At 34.5% G+C, this 25,756-nt stretch overlaps 1 protein-coding gene across 2 annotated transcripts in view; it reads right to left on the reverse strand.

Moving 5' to 3' along the window:
- TRPS1 (transcriptional repressor GATA binding 1) overlaps window positions 1–24,822 on the reverse strand; it is a 436,341-nt gene extending 411,519 nt beyond the window's left edge. For both annotated transcript variants that reach the window (XM_082259357.1, XM_082259356.1), the window contains exon 1: window positions 24,694–24,822. The gene's annotated coding sequence lies outside the window, so the exon portion shown is untranslated. The remainder of the gene's footprint in view (window positions 1–24,693) is intronic.
- Window positions 24,823–25,756: the final 934 nt, after the last annotated feature.

A 25,756-nucleotide genomic window follows, 5' to 3' on the forward strand; every position in this document is an offset into this window, starting at 1 on the left:
CTTCACCTGGTGCTTTGGAAGTTCTCCTGCCTGTCCACCTGCCAGAGCAGATAGGATGGCCCTCCCTTCACCTGGTGCTTTGGAAGTTCCCCTGCCTGTCCACCTGCCAGAGCAGATAGGATGACCCTCCCTTCACCTGGTGCTTTGGAAGTTCTCCTGCCTGTCCACCTTCCAGAGCAGATAGGATGGCCCTCCCTTCACCTGGTGCTTTGGAAGTTCTCCTGCCTGTCCACCTGCCAGAGCAGATAGGATGGCCCTCCCTTCACCTGGTGCTTTGGAAGTTCTCCTGCCTGTCCACCTTCCAGAGCAGATAGGATGGCCCTCCCTTCACCTGGTGCTTTGGAAGTTCCCCTGCCTGTCCACCTGCCACAGCAGATAGGGTGACCCTCCCTTACCGGCTGCTCTTGGAGTTCCCTGGCCCACCCAGATAGATAGCCCTGCTCCAGGTCGGTCTGCCACCACACTCCTCCACACCCCACACACCTGGGTGCAAGCTCAGTTTGTCATGCTGTATGAAGAGAAAACTCAAAACGTCAAGACAGCTGCACTCAAAAAGAGACCAGTTTATTATATATCAAAACCCGTGATATGTCAAAAAAGACACCATGGGAATAAAACCAGTCAACGTGCTTCAAGCTGTCTCAGCACTTACTCGTGACTCCCAGGCCCACCCACCTCCCCACACACCTGGGTGCAAGCTCAGTTTGTCATGCTGTATAAAAAGAAAACTCAAAATGTCCAGACAGCTGCACTCAAAAATAGACCAGTTTATTATATATCAAAACACGTGATATGTCAAAAAAGACACCATGGGAATAAAACCAGTCAACGTGTTTCAAGCTGTCTCAGCACTTACTCGTGACTCCCAGGCCCACCCACCTCCCCATACACCTGGGTGCAAGCTCAGCTTGTAATGCTGTATGCAGAAAAAATTCAAAATGTCCAGACAGCTGCACTCAAAAATAGACCAGTTTATTATACATCAAAACACATGATATGTCAAAAAAGACACCATGGGAATAAAACCAGTCAACGCATTTCATGCTGTCGCGCCAACTTACTCATGACTCCCAGGTCCACCCACCTCCCACAGTAGGCAGGGTGACCCTGGCTCTAGCTGTTGCCTTGGAGTTCCCAGGTCCACCCACCTTTCACTGTAGACATTATGGTCCTTGCTCTCCATGTTGCTCCTTAGTTCTCTGGACTTTCCCCCTCCACAATAAAAACTATCTCCCTATTTTTTTAATCCACATGCAAAGAGTGGGCAGAATAAGAGAACCTCCAGCAATAAAGGAAAATAACTGTGTAGTAAAATGGCAAGAATACGCTACCAGAGGCCTACAAGAGACTAGCAAATGAGTCTACTTCACATCTACCAAAATAAACATCACTTCCTAAATGAATCTCACCTTAAAGACAATAGCTTTACTTACTGATCTAAAATAATTACTGTCTGTTAATAGCAAAAACTAACAATGTCTGAATTGGACATTGCTGCCAACTGCCACTTGTAGAGCTACAAATCCCAGTATTTTCGGCACTAAGTATTGTATTTAAAAAGACAGAATATTTATAAGCTTCATTTTGCATTTATAGAAGAAGGAGTAGCCAAATCCCAAGAGCCAAGTAGCCAAGGCAACTACAACCTTTTTAACATTCATTCCAACATTTTTTTGTCCTTAGGCTGAACTTAAAATATTAAAGTCTTTGCTGCTTTAGGGCTGAAAGAAACTGAAAGTTTGGTAAGTAAATCCTTATCCATTTGTCCTAAGACAGCACAAACTGCTATGTTATACGCCGACTTGGAACTAAAAAAAGTCAAAAGGACATTAAATAAATTTTCTCAGCTATTAGGGGAAATCCATGTATTTTCTGGCTTCATAAAATTCTATGCCGGCTCAGATGATAAAACTCACTATTTGCCCACCTGCTTATTAGATACGTTTTACGTAAGGAATTAAATAAAGATATTTAGGCTTTGACAACCACACAGCTATCTTTAACTACGTACAAAAATTCTTATTTGAATTACTGTATCTATTTAAGACAGCATTGAACTATTTTGGTGCCATCATTTGGCAATCGGACAGTCTACGTTGGGCAAGCAAAAGTAAACGTTAGTCTCAAAACCTCATCCAATAACTTAAAAGACTTAGGGGCTAAACTAATATTATAAATATGTACAAATAAACAGCTCTACTAAGAATAGGGTAAAATAAATAAATTATATCAACATATTTGTAATATATTAAACAGTGTAAAATAGTAAGAATACCAAAAATAAAATTAAGCCTACATATCCCACAAGGATCTGGTACAGCAAATAGTTTTACAGCAATTACAAAATACAGCACTTTTGCTACATAAAACATAAAGTAATATTTTTTTTTAAAGACATTTTATTACATTTCACACAATAAAAAAATATACACCTTAAGCCCCCATTCACACTGGGGCGACCTGTGAGGCGACCTGGTCGCCTCACAGGTCGCCGCAGGTCGCCTCCCATAGGGAAGCTGCGGACCCGTTCTGATAGGAGCGACACAAGTCGCTCCGACTCAGAAAAAGGGTCCGGAGCTTCTTTGGGGCGACCAGGAGGCGACCGCCATAGACTTCAATGTTACGAAGTCCGTGGCGGCCGCTCCGAGGTAGCGGCGCGCTGCTCGCACCGCGACCTCGGAGGTCGCGGTGCGAAGTAGCGTCGCCCCAGTGTGAATGGGGGCTAATAGGAGGGTCACATCCCCCAATAACAAAAAAGAGTAAAGAGAATATTAACATTAAACAAATAGTGCATTGTCAGTTTCAAATATTAAATACTTTGTATAAGTTTTATTTTTTCAGAATTTGAAAATAAAAGAACTTTAAGACCCCAAAAATCAATATAACATTTTCAGTTCACTCCCTCTACCCTGTCCTTATGAAGGGTAGGAACAGTGGAATTTGTGAAGAAGAGTTTACAATGTAATGTTCACACCTGAAAGGAATCTTCTCATGCACTTTGAATAGCAAAGTTTACCATTTTGGGCTTTGTATATACATATTGCAGTGGTTTAAACACACTACATCTATACGGACGGCTTCAAAAATATTCAGATATTTACACTGTTAGATCACTCTGCGTTTCAGAGCGGAGCTTACGCCAACTGCCAAAAAAGTACACAAATCAAAACGTTACCTTTGTCCAAACAATACTCCCGTTCATTATATTACAGAAACTGTCAGACATAATCTCTCCCATGCAAGAAGCTGGCATACGCACAATATACAGATGGTTTTAAATGGTTTAAGGCAAAACTGAAAGATGCCATTAAAACCCACTCGTCACCTACAGTAGTCACCCTGAACTAATATCTAGACGTAATAATAAAGCATAAGTATAAATGAAATATATAGATATATCTATAGAATATATATATATATATATATATATATATATATATATATATATATGAGAGAGATAAAGAGATATATAAAGAGAGAGAGAGAGAGAGAGAGGAGATTATATATATATATATATATATATATATATATATATATATATATATATAGAGAGAGAGAGAGAGAGAGAGAGAGAGAGAGAGAGAGAGAGAGAGAGAGAGAGAGAGAGAGATAAAAGAGAGAGAGATAGAGATAAAGAGATATATAAAGAGAGAGAGAGAGAGAGAGAGAGAGAGAGAGAGAGAGAGATAAAGAGATATATAAAGAGAGAGAGAGATATAGAGAGAGAGAGATAAAGAGATATATAAAGAGAGAGAGAGAGAGAGAGATAAAGAGAGAGAGATATAAAGAGAGAGAGAGATAAAGAGAGAGAGATATAAAGAGAGAGAGAGATAAAGAGAGAGAGATATAAAGAGAGAGAGAGATAAAGAGATATATATAAAAGAGAGAGAGATAGAGATAAAGAGATATATAAAAAGAGAGAGAGAGAGAGAGAGAGAGATATAAAGAGATATATAAAGAGAGAGAGAGAGAGATATATAGAGAGAGAGAGAGAGATATAAAGAGATAGAGAGAGAGAGAGAGAGAGATAGTTTAGGGAAAAAAAATATATACACACTATATATATATATATATAAAAAATATAAAAAAAATATATACATATCATCAAAATAAAAATTGTTGAATGACACTTAACATTTCTTCACCCACTTTCTGTAAATGATTTCCAATTAGTGATACAATCATGAATAGAACCGCTCTGACATCATCAGATCAGCAACATTCTGTACATCATTAGAGACCATCCAGTATCTAGCGTATCATGTGACCAGCCAGACAACATCTAAAGAAAGTATAAAAACTAAATTTAAAAAATACATGCGGGCGGGTGAATGGGGAGGTGGACGGTGGATTTTGGGCAGGAGGATGGAATTGAGCTTCAACCCAGTCAGCCAAAAAAATAGACACTCAAACAGGGTTTTTCAACCAGGTACTGTAAAGGTTCCTCCAACGGTTGCTAGAGGTTCCTTGAAAGAAGAAAATGGTCGCGCACCACCACGGAATCCAATGAAGAAAAGTTCTTTATTCACATGAGTGGTAGAAGGTACAGCAGGGTAGGACAGTAGACGCATTTCACACGACTGCTACGTGCTTGTTGGTAGTGAACAAGCATGTAGCAGTCGTGTGAAACGCGTCTACTGTCCTACCCTGCTGTACCTTCTACCACTCATGTGAATAAAGAACTTTTCTTCATTGGATTCCGTGGTGGTGTGCGACCATTTTCTTCTTCCATGCTTCTCTAGGTGGCGAGCCGAGGTTCAGCACCCACCTTGAATCATGGACTTTGATTAGCCTGAGCGGTGTTATCTCTCTTCATTGTAGGGGTTCCTTGAGTAAGGAGCAATTTCTGCCTCTATACAATAAATCGTTCAATGGACATAAATGAATTTGTTTTTCGTTCAGTTTGTCACATATACGCAGCACAAACAGTTCGGACGAGAAACACATAAACCTTTTAATGTATTGTTCGTTCGGTAGAACTTTCCAAACTGTTCCTTCGATTTTTCGGCTCTGAAAAGTTAAAACCGATTTTCTGATTGTGCCCATTAACTGGACGAAAAACGAACGAACGGACCAAATGACAGATTTCTAACTATTTTTTGGCTAGTGTATGGCCAGCATTAGATAAGTTACCATTGACACCACTGATCTTTTTAGCTATCTGTAAAGGGCTAATTCTTCCCAATGACCATAAGTGTAGGGAGTATTCTTCTCACTGACCATCACACTAATGAATCAGAAGTTGAAGATATATAGTAGGTATTAGAAGGGGTCCAGAAAGTTTTTTCAAGGGTTTTTTCGTGTTGGGAAGATTGAGAAATGCTGCACTTGAGCTATTCTAAGCCTGTTCTACTGACACAGAATACATTTTTACTGGCTCTTTACAAGTGCCTTTTCAATTTCTAATTTTCACCCAGTGAGAAATATTGCAGATTTGTATATTGCAGTGGTAGATGTAGTCATGCCTGAGAAATGTTTTGCATTTTTTCATTAAGAGAAACCTTTCAGTGGCTTCCCTGACTTGGAACAAGTATAAGGATCCGTATTTTTTACTGATGTGACTTTACGAGCCACATGCTTGTTTTAGCTTAAGAAAATAGAAAGTATTGAGGCCAGGTGCCTCCTCCACCTTTGGTAACAGCCCTTAATGGCTCATTCTAAACCAACCCAGCATAGATTGGAAGTTTCAGAACCACTCTGAGTGGCGGTTAAGCTCTGTTGGTAGTGGGTGGAAGGAATCTATTCATATTGTAATTGAATTAATAAAGTCACTCAGTGTACACCTGCAACTTTTTTTTATTGAGAGTAAAGTGCTGTACTGGGATAGCCATCAATCAGACAGTTGGGAACCTGCTACTCTTCATCGACTGGCTTAAGCTTTTAAAGAAGCAAGCATCCTAAAAAATTAAAGTTAGCCAATATAGGGTATCGCTAAAGGAAGTCAAAAAATGGCATCCACCATATTTCCCTCAATGCAGGTTTCCTTTAAGAGACAAGGGAGCAACACATAGACACAGCTGCATTTCATAACCTCAACCTCACTACTGTTTACCTATGGGAATCATTACTAAGCTGTTCAGGTAGTTATTTGTCACCATCACAGTGTTTACAGTTTCATAATCCATTTTCAACTTCAACAAGCACTACAGATCTTAGCTTTAACACCCAATGATAGCTTCTTTTTAATCATTAGGTTAAGTAAGGGTGCTAAATAAATTAATATTTCACAGGCTTCTTTCTTGGATGTACGAGCGTTCCAGTGCCTTCCGAAACTTCCTTTGCCTGGCTTCTTTTTTGGATGTACGAGCGTTCCAGTGTGTTCCCAAACTTCCTTTGCCTGTTGGTATGCTAGAGTGGTCCAGATCTCTAGGATTCCATGGCAGTGCCTGTACCAATGTGAATAATGCTCATGCTCCTTAGAGAGCGTTGTCTATTAAAAGCCTTGTCCAAAGGCAAGGTTGGATTGCTGGAGATCTAGACCACTACTTACACAGAGCAGAGCAGTCTGGATCCTCAGCATGCCGCTTGAGAAGGTGCCTAAAAAAAGTTTGAAATCTTCATTTTCAGCAACGTGCCTTCACCTGGTAATTAAAAAGAGGCCTCCGATGGGGCTTTAAAGTGCCCAAGCAATTGCTAATAGCTATCTTCCCACTATTCTTCTGCCAATTCTTTCAGTGTTTGGGAATGAAGAGAAATACAGAGTAATTCCAGGTATGGGGAGCATATGACCCAATGTCTTTTCTCACACGATGGAGCACTGGAAGCCTAGGTGAGCTCTCATCGGACACTTTGAAGAACTTTCTTTGGGAAAAACACAGGTTCACTTTACAAAATGGCTAGCAAAGCCTCTCTAAAAACTACCAAAGTAAAAAAAAAAAAAGTTAAAAAATGTGTATAACTCCTTTTGTAAGTAGGCCTCTTTAAAGAGCTACGTTTAAATATCACCAATCCACGCTTTAATCTAAATACACAAGTCTAATTAAAAGTATATACTATGAAGTATTATTTTGCTTTGATTTGGGCACAATATGAATTTCATTACCAAGCTGCTTCCTGATGAAAGGAAAAACGAAGAAACGGTACATTATACACACGGATGGTCCAATTACAACCACAAACTATAATTATAAGAACAAATTAGTCACCAGGCACAACTTCATTGTCGTTTGCACTACAAAGTAACTGCTGATTACGGACAAACACACAAAAATGCTCCATGAACGTCACTTCGGCCAACAAAAGAAGCCACATGGATAAAGCTATAAAGATATTTTTGGAAATAATAAAAACATTAAGAAACTTATTTTCCAAGAATATATTCATAGCATGGTAAGTGAAGTCTTGAAAACTAATGAGGTTGGTGGCACTGGACAACTGACGGTCACGCTTAAAACTCTTGAGTCAAAGTCTTGGAGCATTCACTGTTAGGTTTATTAGGTGACGCACCAAGATGACTAACAACAGACATAATTAAAAGTGTAGGACGCCTTTATTAAATGCTCTATATTATAAGCAAGTGGTTTCTGCTATAGTAAAGTTTTGAGTGCCTAACATGCTGTTTCAAGTCTAGAAAAATCTATTTAACGCCATTACAGAGAACGAAGGGGTCACAAACTATCCCCTAAAGTTAAACTAATGACAGCAGAAGAAAGCCGAAGGAAAAAACTAGATATACACCCCTAAAATAATTTGGTTGTCGTGAACATTTTCGATTAAATACTGGTACTAGAATATCTGCTTGATAGATGACCAATATCATCATCATCAGCATAGGGTTACATATGGGTCGCTTTGTGGTTTCTGGTAATAACATTTAGTCTGGTATCATTTTAAGACACAGACATCTGAATAATTTAGCTATTTTATATGGTGGTAATTTTTTGTTGACCATGACCTGAGCAAAATCAAAAGGCTGGGAGTCCTAGATGCCTCCGAGCTCCGAGGTCGCGGTGCGAGCTGCGCACTGCGACCTGTGAGGTCGCCCCGGCAAGTAGCGTCGCCCCAGTGTGAATGGGGTCTCAAAGTTATCTGTTTTATAAACCTCAAAGATAATAAAATTCAAGTGAAAAATAGCCCAAACATTTCCATCGTCTATACATCTGATATGAAATTACACCCCCACTTCATATTTATGTGAGGAAATATTACTCAAAGACAGGCTATTATTTATTTTTTTTTGCCTAATTTTTGGAACACATTTTTGGATTAGTTGGATTTTGGATATCAGCAGCCAAAAAGCCTACCTTCTCAAGACCCGCCAAATGGTAAAATTGTATAATGGCTAACTATATTTTAATTTAAAGAAAAATAAGTTTTCTTGAATGGTGCCTCCCTTTGTCAGAGAAGGGTGACTCCCAAAAAGCCTTTAATTTTTTTCTTTTTACAGAATTTTTTAACCAACACATTATCAGGTGCCCGAAATTTTAACTGCTTGTTTCAAAGTAATTGTTTTGCTGTCAAAGTCTGTCTACCTATTGTAGAACTAAGAAGTTCAGAAAGCCATCTTTATTTGATAAATTTATACCTAGAATTCTGTCGGAACTGAATACTTTTCTGGAATATCAAAGCTTGTTTGTCAAGTTTTCTGTTTAGTAATCGTAATACCAGTGTACTGATATCATAGCAACAGATACGTAAAAATGTTGAAAAGACAACTAATAGAATAATAGCACATAATGATACGTCTGTCTTTTATCGCCACTAAACCTCCTGGTGCTCGAGGGGTACGGTTTCATTACTTTCCATCACATAAGTAAGATTATATTGCATCATGTCATTTACAAGAGAAAATATTCCTGGGTTTCCTAACCTAGCATATTTGAGGGAAGCCTTGATTCCTGATAGACTTTATACTTGGATAAGATCCTTAGATTAAAGAAATCGAATAGGTCTTTGGCTCAGACCATACAGAGGGTTACCAGTATAAGCTGAGCACTATTGAATTATAGTCATCCACACAGGGTGGGGCATCGCAATGGGTGGAGTGCCTAACCTGGAGGAATGAAAAACTGGCAACAGTCAACATTGTTTGATAGTGTCTCCCAGTTGGCAGCTTAGAATACCATTTTAGCCTCTAAAAACCCTTAGAAAAGTTTGTCCTAGGCAAATGAATATCAGGCTCCATGCATACTTTAACAAAATATTTTCTATAAACAGGTTCTCTGTTTGGGGCTATAAGTATATATGTATTTCTTTTTTATGTATATTATATAAAGATATATATCTATATATCTATATATATATATCTATATATATATATATATATATATATATATATATATATATATATATATATATATAGATAGATAGATAGATAGATAGATAGATAGATAGATAGATAGATATAGCTATCTATATATAATATACATAAAAAAATAAATATAGATATATAAATCGGCTTTTTAATGCCTACACTAATCTATCTATCTATCTATCTATATAGAGATAGATAGATTAGTGTAGGCATCAAAAAGCCGATTTATATATCTATATTTATATTTGTATGTATATTATATATATAGAGATGTCTATGTATTTTATATATATATATATATATATATATATATATATATATATATATATATATATATATAGAGAGAGAGAGAGAGAGAGAGAGAGAGAGACGATATATATATATATATATATATATATATATATATATATATATATATATGGATAGATATTAGTATAGGCATCAAAAGGCCGATGCAATTTTTTCCCCAATTTCTTTCCATACAATATCAACTATCTCAACCTATACTCATCATCTAACAGAGCATTTTCTTGTAAGGAATGCCTGTAAGATAAATGTTGAAAATGTTTTGGTCTAAACATTGCAAATTTGCTTTTTGTACTTTATGTACTTTAAAGTTGTACACAAAAACATTCATGTCATGGGTGGTCAAGTATTAAGGTAACAGTAACCCAAGTTACCCATTAGTGGTGCCATCGCCATCAATGGCATCTTGTACTTAGACTATCTCTGGTAACCTCTCTATGTAATTAAAGCCATCGCTATTTTTACATTTTGAAGGGACAGACGCAGGTTTTGATGAGCTCCCATTTCACAAAAATGTCATCAACATTTTACCTCTGTATACTATTAAATAATAAAAAAGAAATGTTTTACAACAGCTAAATATGCAACCATGGGAGTCACGGAAATAAATGTGGTGTGTGGCTCTCTACAAACATTAAGCCATTGTAACATCCAAGTCAAACATAGTATTTATTTTTTTATTATTAATATAAATAAATTGTCAACATTCATACACATATATACTTGCTGCAGTAAAGAATAAAAAAAAAAAAAATATATATATATATATATATATATATATATATATATATATATATATATATACACAGTAAACCCCCCTCCATTGCGGGGGTTACGTTCCGAACCCAGCCGCGAAAAGTGAAAATCCGCGAAATAGAAAAACCCTATTAAAATGCATTGTAGGCATGTTTTTTTTACTGTCACTGTACGTGTAAAAGCATTTTAAGGTCTTTAAACACACTTTTAAAACAATAGAAACTTGTTTAAACACATAAAAGATACTGAGAGACATAGCAAGAGCTATGGAAAACACAAAAATATTTCATTTTTAATGATTTATATAGTAAAATAACATTACAGAAAAAAACGCGATATACAGGGACCGCAAAAACTGAACCGCGATGGAGAGGGGGTTTACTGTATATATATATATATATATAAAAGCAAATAATAAAAGTTTTCTAAGTTGAACATGATGGCTGTCTTTTTTTTTTTTTTAACTTAACGCAACTATAAAACAAAACATATTTAAATGCCAAAAAGGAAAATAATAAACCCGAGGCTTCAGAGGTGAAGCCCTTAGTTCAGATACACCTATCAACAATATACAGGCAAGATGCCCATTTTTGTTGTACTTTGTCAGTTCAGGGTCTCGTTCTGAAATATATACAAGTGTGGATCACAAGTTATAGTAAATTCTGAGTGCAGCTTATAATAACTAAGAATCCGTAGTAGACGGGGGATAAACATGTAAGACAAACCTGTCAAAGAAGAACTTAATTTAGTCAAACTAAAACTACTTGTCACTTCATTGGTGTACATCTTTTACGTGAGCTGCCTCGTGATTAGATTTAATTTTCTCATCCTTACTTCCATTGCCAATATAGTAAAAGTAAGAATATTTCACAAAATATAGGACTCATTTCTTTTAAATAACTTTACCTTGTAAAGTTACTTTTTCTTGAGCTCCTTATTTTGTGCTTTAAGTCACCTATAGAGGTATCGCTGTACTAAGAACGATGACTCAGTAGACTTCTACACCTTCTCTCCAGGCAGTTATTAATTGACAGAAAAAAATACATATAATAGTTAAAAAAAAAAAAATCAAATCCAGATTTCTTTCCTGATACGTTGTACACGAGAGAGAGGAAAACATTGATTGTTCTGACAGGGATATTAATGCGATTCGTGCAATGCTGTAACTCGCATGCCCTGTGTAATTATTGCATCAGGAGGCGATCAGCGTAATATAATCCATTCATGTAAGAAAGTATCAATAATGTTCTTAAAAATAAAAAGACGTTCACAGAACTTTTACATTTTCAGCACTGAATTATCACGACATCGACTCGTTTAAACTCTTTTTTCTTTTTTTTCTATAAAAAAAAAAAAAAAAAAAGAGCGAATTTTATGAAACTGAACTATCATGATTTCATATCTACCTTATTAAAAGGTGTATAAAGTTTCAGCTGTCCTAAAACAAATGCCAGATTCCCTAATATGTGAGATACAAGTAGAGGGCTTTGACTTACATTTTTTTTTTTTTTTGGCCAACACTTCAGGGTTGATTTACTAAAAATGGAGAGTGCAAAATCTGGTGCAGCTCTGCATAGAAACCAATCAATTTAGTGTAATCAAAGATAAAAAAAGTGTTGGCCAAAAAAAAATGTCAGTCAAAGCACTAGCTAATATGTGAAATACAAGTAGAGTGCTTTGACTGACATTTCTTTTGGCCAACACTTTTTTTTTTATCTTTGATTACACTAAACTGATTGTTTTCTATGCAGAGCTGCACCAGATTTTGCACTCTCTAGTTTTAGTAAATCACCCCCCCCCCCTTTTTTTTATTGATTACCTAATATGCGAAATACAAGTAGAATCAATAAAAAAAAAGGGGGGTGATTTACTAGAAGTGGAGTGCAAAATCTGGTGAAGCTCTGCATAGAAAACAAATCAGCTTCCAGGTGTTTATTGAAGAAGCTGAAATTAGAAGCTGATTGGCTACCATGCACATCTGCACCAGATTTTGCACGTACCGATTGTCGGCCGTAAATGTTCGGCCAACGTCCGATCGGCCGATTGTCGGCTTGTTAGTATGATGCTTCCGACAACCGACTGCGGCTTTTCGGCCGAACAGAATCTGGTGTGCAGGCTATAAAATTTTTGTTGGCCGTCACCAGAACGGCCGATTGTTCGTCAGTCAGTACAGATTTCGGCTGACAAAAGCCAGATGAGCAAGACTGGGCATGCTCAGAGAAGAAAAAACACACGGACAGTAAACCATCACACGACATCACTTCTGATGGTGGTTGTTGGCCCACAAAATTCGTGTGCAGTCTAGAGCACTTTTCAACCAACACGACAGGACTGGACAAAAGACGGCCGATCGTTCGGCCGACAATCGGTAAGTGTGTACGGGGCTTTAGTATAAGAAGCAGTAACTTGCATTAACTGAAACTTCAGTTCATATCAATTCAGTGTAATCAAATATAAAAAAAAGTGTTGGCCAAAAAAAATGTCGGTCAAAGCACTCTACCTGTATTTCACATATTAGGTAATCAATAAAAATAAAAAAAAGGGGGGGGTTGATTTACTAAAACTGAAGAGTGCAAAATCTGGTGCAGCTGTGCATGGTAGCCAATAAGCTTCTAATTTCAGCTCATTCTGTAAACACCTGGAAGCTGATTGGTTTCTATGCAGAGCTGCACCAGATTTTGCACTCCAGTTTTAGTAAATCAACCCCCCCCCCCCCCTTTTTTTATTGATTACCTAATATGTGAAATACAAGTAGAGTGCTTTGACCGACATTTTTTTGGCCAACAGTTTTTTTTAATCTTTGATTACACTAAATTGATATGAACTGACGTTTAAGTTAATGCAAGTTACTGCTTCTTATACTAAGTTACTATCTAGGTGCATGATAGCCAATCAGCTTCTAACTTCAGCTTGTTCAATTAAGCTTTGATGAAAAAACCTGGAAGCTGATTGGCTACCATGCACAGCTGCACCAGATTTTGCGCTCTTCAGTTTCAGTAAATCAACCACACAGAGCTAGTCACTTACATAAACCTAGATAATGTTTTATGTAATAAGCAGTAACTTGCATTAACTTAAACTTCAGTTCATATCAATGTAGTGTAATCAACAATAAAAAATATAAGTGGTCAAAATAAATAAATGTTGGTCAAAGTACTCTACTTGTATTTTGCATATTAGGTAAGCAACGATAAAAAAGGGAGAGTATCGAGCATTGGGGCATAAATTGGGATTTTAAAGGGTACCGTTCTATAACCAATACATGCAAAAATAAAGTTTTTTCTTAAAAAGATTTTTGCTTTTATTATTCACATAAATTTCCCAACAGAGGGAAAGACAAAAGTAAACAATAATGTTACACAACAATTCATAGACATACACATAGTAGCAATACATATACTGATAAAATATCAAATCAAGATAACATCCTTGAATATGTGGGTGGACTCATCAGAGGTCACAGCGGGCCCGGGTATACCAGTGCCAATGTGTATCTCTCTAATGGATCCAGACTCCATTAGTAGTGGAGTCTGGATCCATTAGAGAGATACACATTGGCGCTGGTATACCCGGGCCCGCTGTGACCTCTGATGAGTCCACCCACATATTTAAGGATGTGATCTTGATTTGATATTTTATCAGTATATGTATTGCTACTCTGTGTATGTCTATGATTTGTTGTGTAACATTATTGTTTACTTTTGTCTTTCCCTCTGTTGGGAAATTTATGTGAATAATAAAAGCAAAAATCTTTTTAAGAAAAAACTTTATTTTTGCATGTATTGGTTATAGAACGGTACCCTTTAAAATCCCAATTTATGCCCCAATGCTCGATACTCTCTCTATTGTTATTAGGGATGAGGTACCTTAAAATATAACATATTAATCTAATGAGCTAATTCTGCAACGATAAAAAAGGGGTTGATTTACTAAAACTGGAGAGTGCAAAATCTGGTGCAGCTGTGCATGGTAGCCAATCAGCTTCTAACTTCAGTGCGTTCAATTAAGCCTTGACGAAAAAACCTGGAAGTTGATTGGCTACCATGCACACTCCAGTTTTAGTAAATCAATTCCACTGAGCTCTCTGCCTAGTCACTTACATAAACCTAGGTAATGTTTTATGTAAGAAGCAGTAACTTGCATTAACTTAAACTTCAGGTCATATCAATTTAATGTAATCAACGATAAAAAATATAAGTGTTGGCCAAAAAAAAAAAAAAAATGTTGGTCAAAGTACTCTACTTGTATTTTGCATATTAGATAATCAATATAAAAAAGGGGGTTTAATCAACAATAAAAAATAAAAGTACTGTCCAATAAAAAAAATGTTGGTTAAAGCACTCTACTACTAAGAAGCAGTAACTTGCATTAAATTAAACTTCAGTTCATATCAATTTAGTGTAATCAACGATAAAAAAATATGTGTTGGCCCAAAAAAAAAAATTAAAAATGTTGGCCAAAGTACTCTACTTGTATTTTGCATATTAGTTAATCAATAAAAAAGGGGGTTTAATCAATAAAAGTGTTGGCCAAAAAAAAAATTGGTCAAAAGCACTCTACTTGTAGTTCACATTAAGTAATCAATGATAACAAAAAGGGGTTGATTTACTAAAACTGGAGAGTGCAGCTGTGCATGGCAGCCAATCAGCTTCTAATGTCAGCTTGTTTAATAAAAACCTGGAAGCTGATTGGCTACCATGCACAGCTGCACCAGATTTTGCACTCTCCAGTTTTAGTAAATCAGCCCCCATGTCCTTACCTTCATCAGGTTTATTGAACAAGGCAAAGAGTAATAAGCAAAGTTCAGTAACCCACAAGAACCAATCAGAACTGTTTGACACTTTTTGGGTTTTAACCTATACCTTCCTGGTTGCATCAGATTACAACCCTCGCCAGGTTGAATAAGCCTGTCCTGTAAGAGCCATTACTAAATTCACCCAAAGCCCTGCCATAATAGCCAAAGCCCAATATAATATATTACACCTAGCAGAACCTCAACAACTACACGCAGGACAATACACATTGAGGAACTCATCCATTACTTGCAGTGGTTATAAAAATAACTTTCCTCCAAGTAATGCACTCCGAGTAACCGTATACCCAACTCCCACCCCCGCCACCAACTTCATTCACAGCTTTATAAACACTTCCACAGGTGGCAAATACAGTAGATGCCTGTTAGTAGTAACACCCGGGGGGGGACACAGCAACAGGTAAATCTAGCAAGGGGTACGGCGGATTATCGAATGGGCAAAATAAATATACATGACTGCAAATATTTATATCTTCAGCAGCATTTCTAAACTGTATACATTTTTGCTCCCCTTATATAAACTATAGATTCCCAAATGCCCCTGAGAGTTTGGCATTTAAATCCCCCTCCCCCCCCCCCCCCACGCAATGTAGACTTATAGTAACCACAGTTTTTGAAACATATTATTTTGACTATAAATGCATCTCTAATAAAATCTATTTGTTTTTAGTAAACTTTTAGACGTAGTTTATAAGGTAGACATCCCCCTTGTTGGCTGTTCTAGGAGGACCTGTGCCAAGCTCTGGTAAAGCCTGACCTAGAATAGCTTGATAATATTGTTTTTGGGGCATAATATTTGACAATATAAATTTAAAGTATCTCTGAAAAAAATTTTTTTATTTTTTTAAAGAATGAGTAAAAAAACTTTTAGACATATTTACTTAGGTAGACTAGACCTACCCCCTGACAGCTTCTCTACTAGGAGAACCTGGTGTCTGGAAACACCCGATCTAGAATAGTTTGATAATATCGTTTTTGGGGCATAATATTCGACTATAAATGTACAGTATCTCTGATATAAATTTTTATTTTTTTTAATAATGAGTAAAAGAAACTTTTAGACATAGTTACTTAGGTAGACATACCCCCTGACGGCTGCTCCACTAGGAGAACCTGGTGTCTCAAATCTAGAATAGTTTGATAATATCGTTTTTGGGGCATAATATTTGACTATAAATTTACAGTATCTCTAAAATAAACTTTATTTTTTATTTTTTATTTTTTAAAGAATGAGTAAAAAAAACCTTTTAGACATAGTTACAGTTATTTAGGTAGAGCCCTTGACAGCTGCTCCACTAGGAGAACCTGGTGTCTGGAAACACCTGATCTAGGATAGTTGGATAATATCGTTTTTGGGACATACTAATTGACTATAAATGTATCTCTGCTATAATCCTTTTTTTTTTTTTTTTTTTTAATTAACAAAATTAATGAACAAAAAAAAAAAACTTTTAGACATAGTTTAAAAGGTAGACATACCCCCTGACAGCTGTACAATTAGGAGAACCTATGTCACAGTCTAAAAAAGCTTGATCTACAATAGCTTACTAATATAGTTTTTGGGGTATACTATTTGACTATAAATGTATCTCTGCCAGAATTATTTTTTAAAGAATGCTCAAAAAACTTTTAGACATAGCTTAAAAAGTAAACATACCCTTTGACAGCTGTTCCACCAGTACTGGAAAAGCCTGATCCTGAATAGCTTGATAATACAATGACACTTAGAACTTGAGTGCTGATATAAACCTAACATCAAAGGTAATTATGTACACCTGTGAATCTTTATTTTATTTTTTTCCCTATAAATAAAAAATTATGAAATATATTTAAGGTATTTTATTATTTTTTAAAAAGATAGTAGTAGGTAGTTTAAAAAGTAGACATACCCCTTGACAGCTGTTCCACCAGTACTGGAAAAGCCTGATCCTGAATAGCTTGATAATACAATGACACTTAGAACTTGAGTGCTGATATAAACCTAACGTCAAAGTTAATTATGTACACCCGTGAATATATTTTTTTTCTCTATAAATAAAAAATGATGTAATATATTAAAAGGTATTTTATTATTATTATTTTTTTTTGGAAAAATGATAGTAGTATGTAGTTTAAAAAGTAGACATACCCTTTGACAGCTGTTCCACCAGTACTGCAGAAGCCTGATCTAGACTAGAATGATAATACAGTGACACTTGAGGGCTGATATCAACCTAACATCAAAAGGTAAATATGTACTCCCATGATTTTATTTTTCTATTTATAAGAAATGATGAAATATATTAGCTATTTTATATAATATAAAGTTTATATAATATAAAGTTTATATAATATAAAGTTATTTTTTTTTTTTTTTTTTATATAACCCCAGAACACACACTATCATTGTCCGAAGCTAAAAGTCCAAAGTTCCAAACCAATGGTCTAAAAAAAATAATTAAAAAAAAGATAGTAGTTTGTAGTTTAAAAAGTAGACACCTTTGACAGCTGTTCCACCAGTACTGCAGAAGCCTGATATCAACCTAACATGACAGGTAAATATGTAATCCCATGTTTGTTTGTTTTTTCTATTTATAAGAAATTATTAAATATATTAGTTATTTTATATAATATAAAGTTTATATATATATATATATATATATATATATATATATATATATATATATATAGGGCCCTCTAGTTCCTCCTGTTTTGAACTGTATTGTAACTGTATTGTTTTCCCCGCACATTGTAATGCGCTGCGCAAACAGTTGGCGCTATATAAATCCTGTATAATAATATATATATATATATATATATATATATATATATATATATATATATATATATATATATATATTTTTTTTTTTATTATTATTATTATTATAACAAAACACACACTATCATTGTCTGAAGCTAAAAGTCCAAAGTTCCAAACCAATGGTCTAAAAAGAAAAAAAAAAAAGATAGTAGTATGTAGTTTAAAAAGTAGACATACCCTTTGACAGCTGTTCCACCAGTACTGCAGAAGCCTGATCTAGACTAGAATGATAATACAGTGACACTTGAGGGCTGATATCAACCTAACATCAAAGCTAAATATGTAATCCCATGTTTTTTTTTTTTCTATTTATAAGAAATGATTAAATATATTACTTATTTTATATAATACAATAATTTATATATATATATATATATATATATATATATATATATATATATATATATATATATATATATATATATATATATATTTTATATATTTTTTTTTTTTTTTTTGTTATAACAGAACAAACACTATCATTGTCCGAAGCTAAAAGTCCAAAGTTCCAAACCAATGGTCTTAAAAAAAAAAAAAAAAAACTGGAAAAACTTTGCTCCCTTTAGGGTCCATAAGCTAGGAGAAAAACTTTCATCCATTATTTTGCTATCATGGGTCACTAGTGAATATTTAGGAGTATCATATGTATCAGACACACTGGAAGTATTTTTCATATTTTACCCAGTATTGAACACGGGCCAATACTGATATTTGGTACGGTCACAAAATTTTATGCAACACATTCCCGGGTAATCCAAATTTCAGAAGAAAAATCACTAAAGCACTTCCAGTATTTACTGGGTCGTGAATGTCACACTTACGTTCACTAGGAGTACATTTTTCTTTTTCGGGATACCTATGTTAGCACTCCGGAGTAAACAGACAATGCAAGCGCTTGTTTAAACAACGTTTTTTCCCTTCTGTGGTCAGGACAGTCTAGGAGAAAACTTGTGTGCGGATTCTACCTATGAAACGTGTCTTACAGCCAAGAGTCACACGTTTAAAGATTCTACGATTGGAAATAGAAGTATGAATATAAAAACGTTTAACCTGTTCCTGACCAAAGGAGACTGAGCCCCCCCCTCTGGAAAAAAATCAAAAATCAAAAAAAAAAAGAAGATGAAGAAGAAGAAGAAAAAGAAGAAAAAGAAGAAGAAGAAGAAGAAGAAGAAGAAGAAAAAGAAGAAGAAGAAAAAGAAGAAGAAGAAGAAAAAGAAGAAGAAGAAAAAGAAGAAGAAGAAGAAGGAGGAGGAGGACTGAAGAGAAAGGAAGGGACTATGAGACGGGAGCCCTGCGGAGCGGCATATGGAAAATGTAATGTGCTCCATGGTAAAGTATCTGTCTAGTGTTATAAACTCCAATTTGACTTGTGAGGTGTAATATTTGGGACAGAAACGTCTGGGTTTACAGTTGTCCGCGGCTGCCAAAAAACGAATCCAGACTACCACAATAGTTGTCCTGTGGAAAGTAAATTAGGCAAAGGCAAACAGCTATTGGAAAGTTGTCAGTTGATTGAATGAATGGACTATTTTATGTCTGTGCCGAATATCTTAATCAAAATACATCCCGGTGTCGGCAACCGTATTTTTACTACCAATCTGTACATGTTTGCTTTTAATATAAGGGCAGTCAGCATGGCACTTGGGTAGTTCCGTGTTTTCCACGCACGTGAATAAACACATGTTCACCAATTTACTAAAACTAGTAGCCCCAATTTATTATTATTTATCTTTTTTTTTTTTTCCTTCTTTCATGCAAAGTTGAAGAACACAGGCCTGACTGATGTCTCAGACCTCCAGGTTGTAGTTTTTAACATATCAGATGCCAGTCTAGGCCTCGGGCACTGCTGGGCAGACCAGACCTCAAGGCCAAGGTAAGCCAAATGAATGAAAGTAGGAAGGTGGGGGGGGGGGGGGAGAAGGGTTACTAAGATAAGCTCAGAAGCCTGTGTTTGTATTAGCCACGTCAGAAAGTTAAAAAAAGAAAGTCAACCACTTTAAAAGAAATCAAAAAGTCTGGTATCATTTCCAGACAGTCGTGTCATTGTCAGTGGCTACGGAGGTTTAGATGACGACCCAAATTATTAACTTTCATGATACGTGTACGATGCACATTGCTCACCAGTGTAGATGCAAGTAATTGAACACTTCCCTATTCTTGCTAATGTTTTACTAAATAAAAAAAAATTAAAAATTAAAAAAATAAAAAAAATGTTTAATTTATTTTGTTTTCAAATTATTTTTGTCATAATTTTTTTCCCCACAAAATATTATTTTCTAAATGCCACCTTTCCTTTTTAACCCTTTAAAACTTTTATTTATTTATTACAGGTGCTTATATAGCGCTGTCAATTTATGCAGCGCTTCACCTATACATTAACTTTTTTTTTGATTGTTATATATTTTTTATCCTTTAAAACTTGTATTTTTTTTATTTATTACAGGTACTTATATAGCGCTGTCAATTTACGCAGTGCTTCACCTATATATCACCTTTTTTTAGTTCTCATATAATTTTATATCCTTTAAAACTTGTATTTATTAATTCACTAATTACAAACACTTATATAGCGCTGTCACTTTATGCAGTGCTTCATCTATATATTAACTTTTTTTTCATTGTTATATATTTTATATCCTTTAAAAAACTTTTATTTATTAATACAGGTACTTCTATAGTGCTGTCAATTTACGCAGCGCTTCACCTATATATTAACTTTCTTTTTAATTGTTATAGATTTTATATCCTTTAAACTTTTAATTTATTACAGGTACTAATACGGCGCTGTCAATTTATGCAGAGCTTCACCTAAATAACTTTTTTTTTTAATCGTTATATATTTTATATCTTTAAAAAAAAAAAAAAATGTATTTATTTATTGCAGGTACTTATATAGCGCTGTCAATTTACGCAGCGCTTCACCTATATATCAACTTTTTTAATTATTATATATTTTATATCCTTTACAACTTGTGTTTATTTACTTATTACAGGTACTTATACAGTGCTATCAATTTAGGTAGCACTTCACCTATATAAAAACTTTAATTGTTATATATTTTATATCCTTTAAAACATTTATTAATATAGGTACTTATATAGCGGTCAATTTACGCAGCGCTTCACCTATATATTAACTTTCTTTTTAATTGTTATATATTTTATATCCTTTAAAACTTATATTTATTACTACAGGTATTTATATAGCGCTGTCGAATTTACGCAGCGCTTCACCTATATATATATATATATATATATATATATATATATATATATCTCAACTTTAATTGTTTTATATTTTATATCCTTTAAAACTTTAAATTTATTTATTAATATAGGTACTTATATAGCGCTGTCAGTTTAAGCAGCGCTTCACCTATATATTAACTTTTTTAAATTGTTATATATTTTATATCCTTTATTACAGGTACTTATATAGCGCTGCCAATTTATGGATCGCTTCACCTATCTATTACCTTTTTTTTATTGTTATATATATTTTAGAACCTTTAAAACTTGTATTTACTTATTACAGACACCTATATAGCACTGTCACTTTATGCAACGCTTCACCTATATATTACCTTTTTATTAAACTGTATATATTTTATACCCTTTAAAACTTTTATTTATTTATTTATTACAGACACTTATATAGCGCTGTCAATTTACGCAGCGCTTCGCCTATATATTACCTTTTTTAAATTGTTATATATTTTATACTCTTTAAAACTTTTATTTATTTATTACAGACACCTATATAGCGCTGTCACTTTATGCAACGCTTCACCTATATATTACCTTTTTTTAAACTGTATATATGTTATACCCTTTAAAACTTTTATTTATTTATTACAGACACTTATATAGCGCTGTCAATTTACGCAGCGCTTCGCCTATATATTACCTTTTTTTTTTTATTGTTATATATTTTATATTTTGCACAAGTTTTCTCAAATAAAAGATAGTGTTAAAGAGAGAAAGACCTACAGTGGTTAAGAGTTTCCTTCTATTTTTGTTTTAATATATCTGCGCCTGATGAAATAAAGACCGCCACTGTGATTTACTTATATTTATAGTTTCCATACAGGTCCCCAATGGAATGCTCCCTTGCATCTCTCTGACCTCAACTCCTTACTGCGCAGTATATTTACATAAGATTTAAAAATACATTTCCAGGCTGCGATTAGACGTTTTGGGTCCTGATTAGCATCAAGTATTTTTTCTTTTTTCTCTTTGCAGCACAAGCTTCATCATCCTAAGGAGTAACAAGCCACTAACTTTTCAACACTTTGCAACTGTTCAAACACTCAGCATAAAAAAAGGAGCTGTGTATTTACTCCTAACAATCTCACACAGGAACACAAACTACACCAAGGCCTAATCACTCATTTGAATATAATATTTACTTTACCAACACACTCGATTATGTTACATCACAGTTGAAAAAGAAAAAAAAAAATAGAGAAAGAAAAAAAAAAAGGAAAGAAATAAAAAGCACACGTACCCAGAGGTACACAGCATTCATTCTGGCGATCTGTTAATTCAGAACCCTTTTCAATGTCTCCTCCATTATCAGCATAAAAAGAATAAAAGGGATTAAGAATAGAGAGTAATGACTCATTTCAAATCGTGTGCAGAAAGGCAAATTCTTCCAGGCTGCATGGGAGCAAGGAAAAAAAAAAAATCCACCCAGATCAAAAAAAAAAAAATAAAACCGAAAAACATAAAACATATAACCTCAAATACATGAATGAATGTTGTAGCTCGGCCTTTCATTCAAAAAATAAAAAGAACCTAAAAAAAAAAAAAACAGAAAAAAAAAACCCCAAAGTCATGAGAATTTTTGATCCCAAACTTCATAGCCTGGCCATTCATTTAAAAAATAAAGAAAGCACCAAAAAAAAAAAAAAAAAAAATAAGAATAAAGTCACAAGCACCTGTGATCTTAAACTTCATAGCCTGACTATTCATTAAAAAAAAAAAAAAAAAAATTGATAATAACAAAAGTCACAAGCACTTATGATCCCAAACCTCATAGCCTGGCCAATCATTAAAAAGAAAAAAAAAACACCAAAAAAAAAAAAAAGTTACAAGCACTTATGATCCCAAGCTTCATAACCTGATCAATCAGCTAAAAAATAATAAAGCACCAAAAAAAAAAAAAAAAAAAGCTTCATAACCTGACCAATCAGCTAAAAAAATAATAAAAGCACCAAAAAAAACAAACAAAAAAAAAAAAGCTTCATAACCTGGCCTATCAGATAAAAAAATTATAAAGCACCAAAAAAACAAAAACAAAAACAAAAAAAAAAAAAAAAGCTTCATAACCTGGCCTATCAGATAAAAAAATAATAAACCACCAAAAAAACAAAAACAAAAAAAAACAAAGCTTCATAACCTGGCCTACCAGATAAAAAATAATAAAGCACAAAAAAAAAAAAAAAAATAAAGTCACAAGCACTTATAAACCTAAACTTCATTGCCTGACCTTTCATTCAAAAAAATACAAAAGCACTTAAAAAGTCACAAGCACTCTTGATCCCAAACTTCATAGCAGAGACATTCATATAAAAAACATACATATAATATAATTTTAAAAAAGCACCTAAAAAAGAACAGTCACGTGCAAGTATGATCCCAAACTTCATAGCCTGGCTAATCATTAAAAAAAAAAGCACCAAAACAAAAAAAAAAGTCACAAGCACTTATGATTCCAAACTTCATTGCCTGGTCTCTCATTCAAAAGAAATAAATAAGCACCTAAAATAAAAAAATAAAAAAGTCACAAGCACTCATGATCCAACACTTCATAGCCTGGAAATTCATATAAAATAATTTTAAAAGAGCACCTAAAAGAGAACAGTCACAAGCACATATGATCTTAAACTTCATAGCCTGACCATTCATTAAAAAATAATAATAATAATAATAATAATAATAATAATAATAACAAAAGTCACAAGTACTTATGATCCCAAACCTCATAGCCTGGCCAATCATTTTAAAAAAAAAAAATTAAAATAAAAAGCACCAAAACAAAAAAAACAAAAAAAAGTCACAAGCAGTTATGATCCCAAACTTTATAGCCTGGCCATTTATTAAAAAAAAAAAAAAAAAAAGCACCAAAATGAAAAAAGTCACAAGAACTCATGATTCCAAACTTCATTGCCTGGCCTCTGATTCAAAAAGAAATAAATAAGCACCTAAAATTAAAAAAGTAAAAAGTCACAAGCACTCATGATCCAACACTTCATAGCCTGGAAATTCATATAAAATTTTTTTAAAAGAGCACCTAAAAGAGAACAGTCACAAGCACCTATGATCTTAAACTTCATAGCCTGACCATTCATTAAAAAAAATAATAATAATAATAATAACAAAAGTCACAAGTACTTATGATCCCAAACCTCATAGCCTGGCCAATCCTTGAAAAAAATAAATAAATAAATAAAAAGCACCAAAACAAAAAAAAAAGTCACAAGCACTTATGATCCCAAACTTCATAGCCTGGCCAATCATTTAATAAATAAAAAAGCACAAAAAAATCACAAGCACTTTGTGATCCTAAACATCATAGCCTGGCAATTCATTAAAAAAAAAAAAAAAAAAGTCACAAGCATTTTTGATCCCCAACTTTATTAGAATTGATTATTTGGAAGGAAAAAAAATACACAATAATAAATGTAAAAAAATCAATAAACTGTATCCACAGCAAGCCCCCTCCCCCCCAGAATCAGTAAATAAAAAGTTTGTCAAACTTACTACTCATGATCTTTGTCCTTTGGTCACCCTAAATCCCATGATCACCACAAACGTGTAACAACAACAGAACCTTTCCGGGAACAAGTTCATCAATTTATTAAAAAAAAAGTAGAAAAAAAAAAAAAAAAATCACATCCATCCTACGACTCTTCTCATGGTAAAGCGGTGAGCTTCTCCTTTAAGGAGTAAAAAAAGAAATATGACCTGGAAGTTACTCTAACCAAGCAACAACAAACAACAAAATAAAAGGGGAAAACAATAAAGTTCCCTTTCCTATTATCTCTTCCTGTGTGTGAACTTGACCCTCGTGGTGCAGACAGATTGGACCAGGACAACAGTAGAAAGAGCCAGGGACTACTGGAGACTGAAGGAGCCAATTTCCAAGTCTCGTGCTTTTTGACCCACCATGAAAAAAAAAAAAAGAAAATTCTCCCATGCACGTGAAACGTGAGAGGCGATGTTTCACCCTCCTCTCTCCCTCGGTGCATTGAGGGAAAAAAAAAAAAAAGGCCCTTGTTTGGGTTCAGATCCCCCACGTTTATCACAGACAAGACCATCCGAAAAACACTTTCCAGGGGCGCTGAAATCGGCCGATCTACGCTGGGTAATCACAGCGCCGTCCCCGAGCGTCACTGCGTCACATTTATTATACGCATTTTCCTTTTTTATTATTTTAACCTTCTTTTATTTTATTATTATTTTTATTATTATTTAACAAACGTAAACATTGTAACAACTGCATTCATTCCACAACAATGGATCGGATTTGTTATAAATCTGAGCAAATTTTGTTTTGTTTTATTTTTTGTTTTTGTTTTAAATGTAACAATTTCCAACAATATATTCCAACCGGTCCCTGACAATAACCTGCAACAACTGGGACCTTCCCTGCAGATCACAGGAACTTCTAGGGACAGCGGTCTTCATATCCCCAAGACTGTCCCTGGAGATGAAGAACATTTCCAGGGACAACAATATCTAGGGATGAAATCTGCAGATGCTGGAAAAGTCCCTGGTCACTTCCAGGGTCAGAGACCTTCAAAAAAAAGTCCCTCGAGATCAA

The sequence above is a fragment of the Pelophylax lessonae genome (genome assembly GCF_965119305.1).
Source record: "Pelophylax lessonae genome assembly, chromosome: 5".
NCBI lineage: Eukaryota > Metazoa > Chordata > Amphibia > Anura > Ranidae > Pelophylax > Pelophylax lessonae.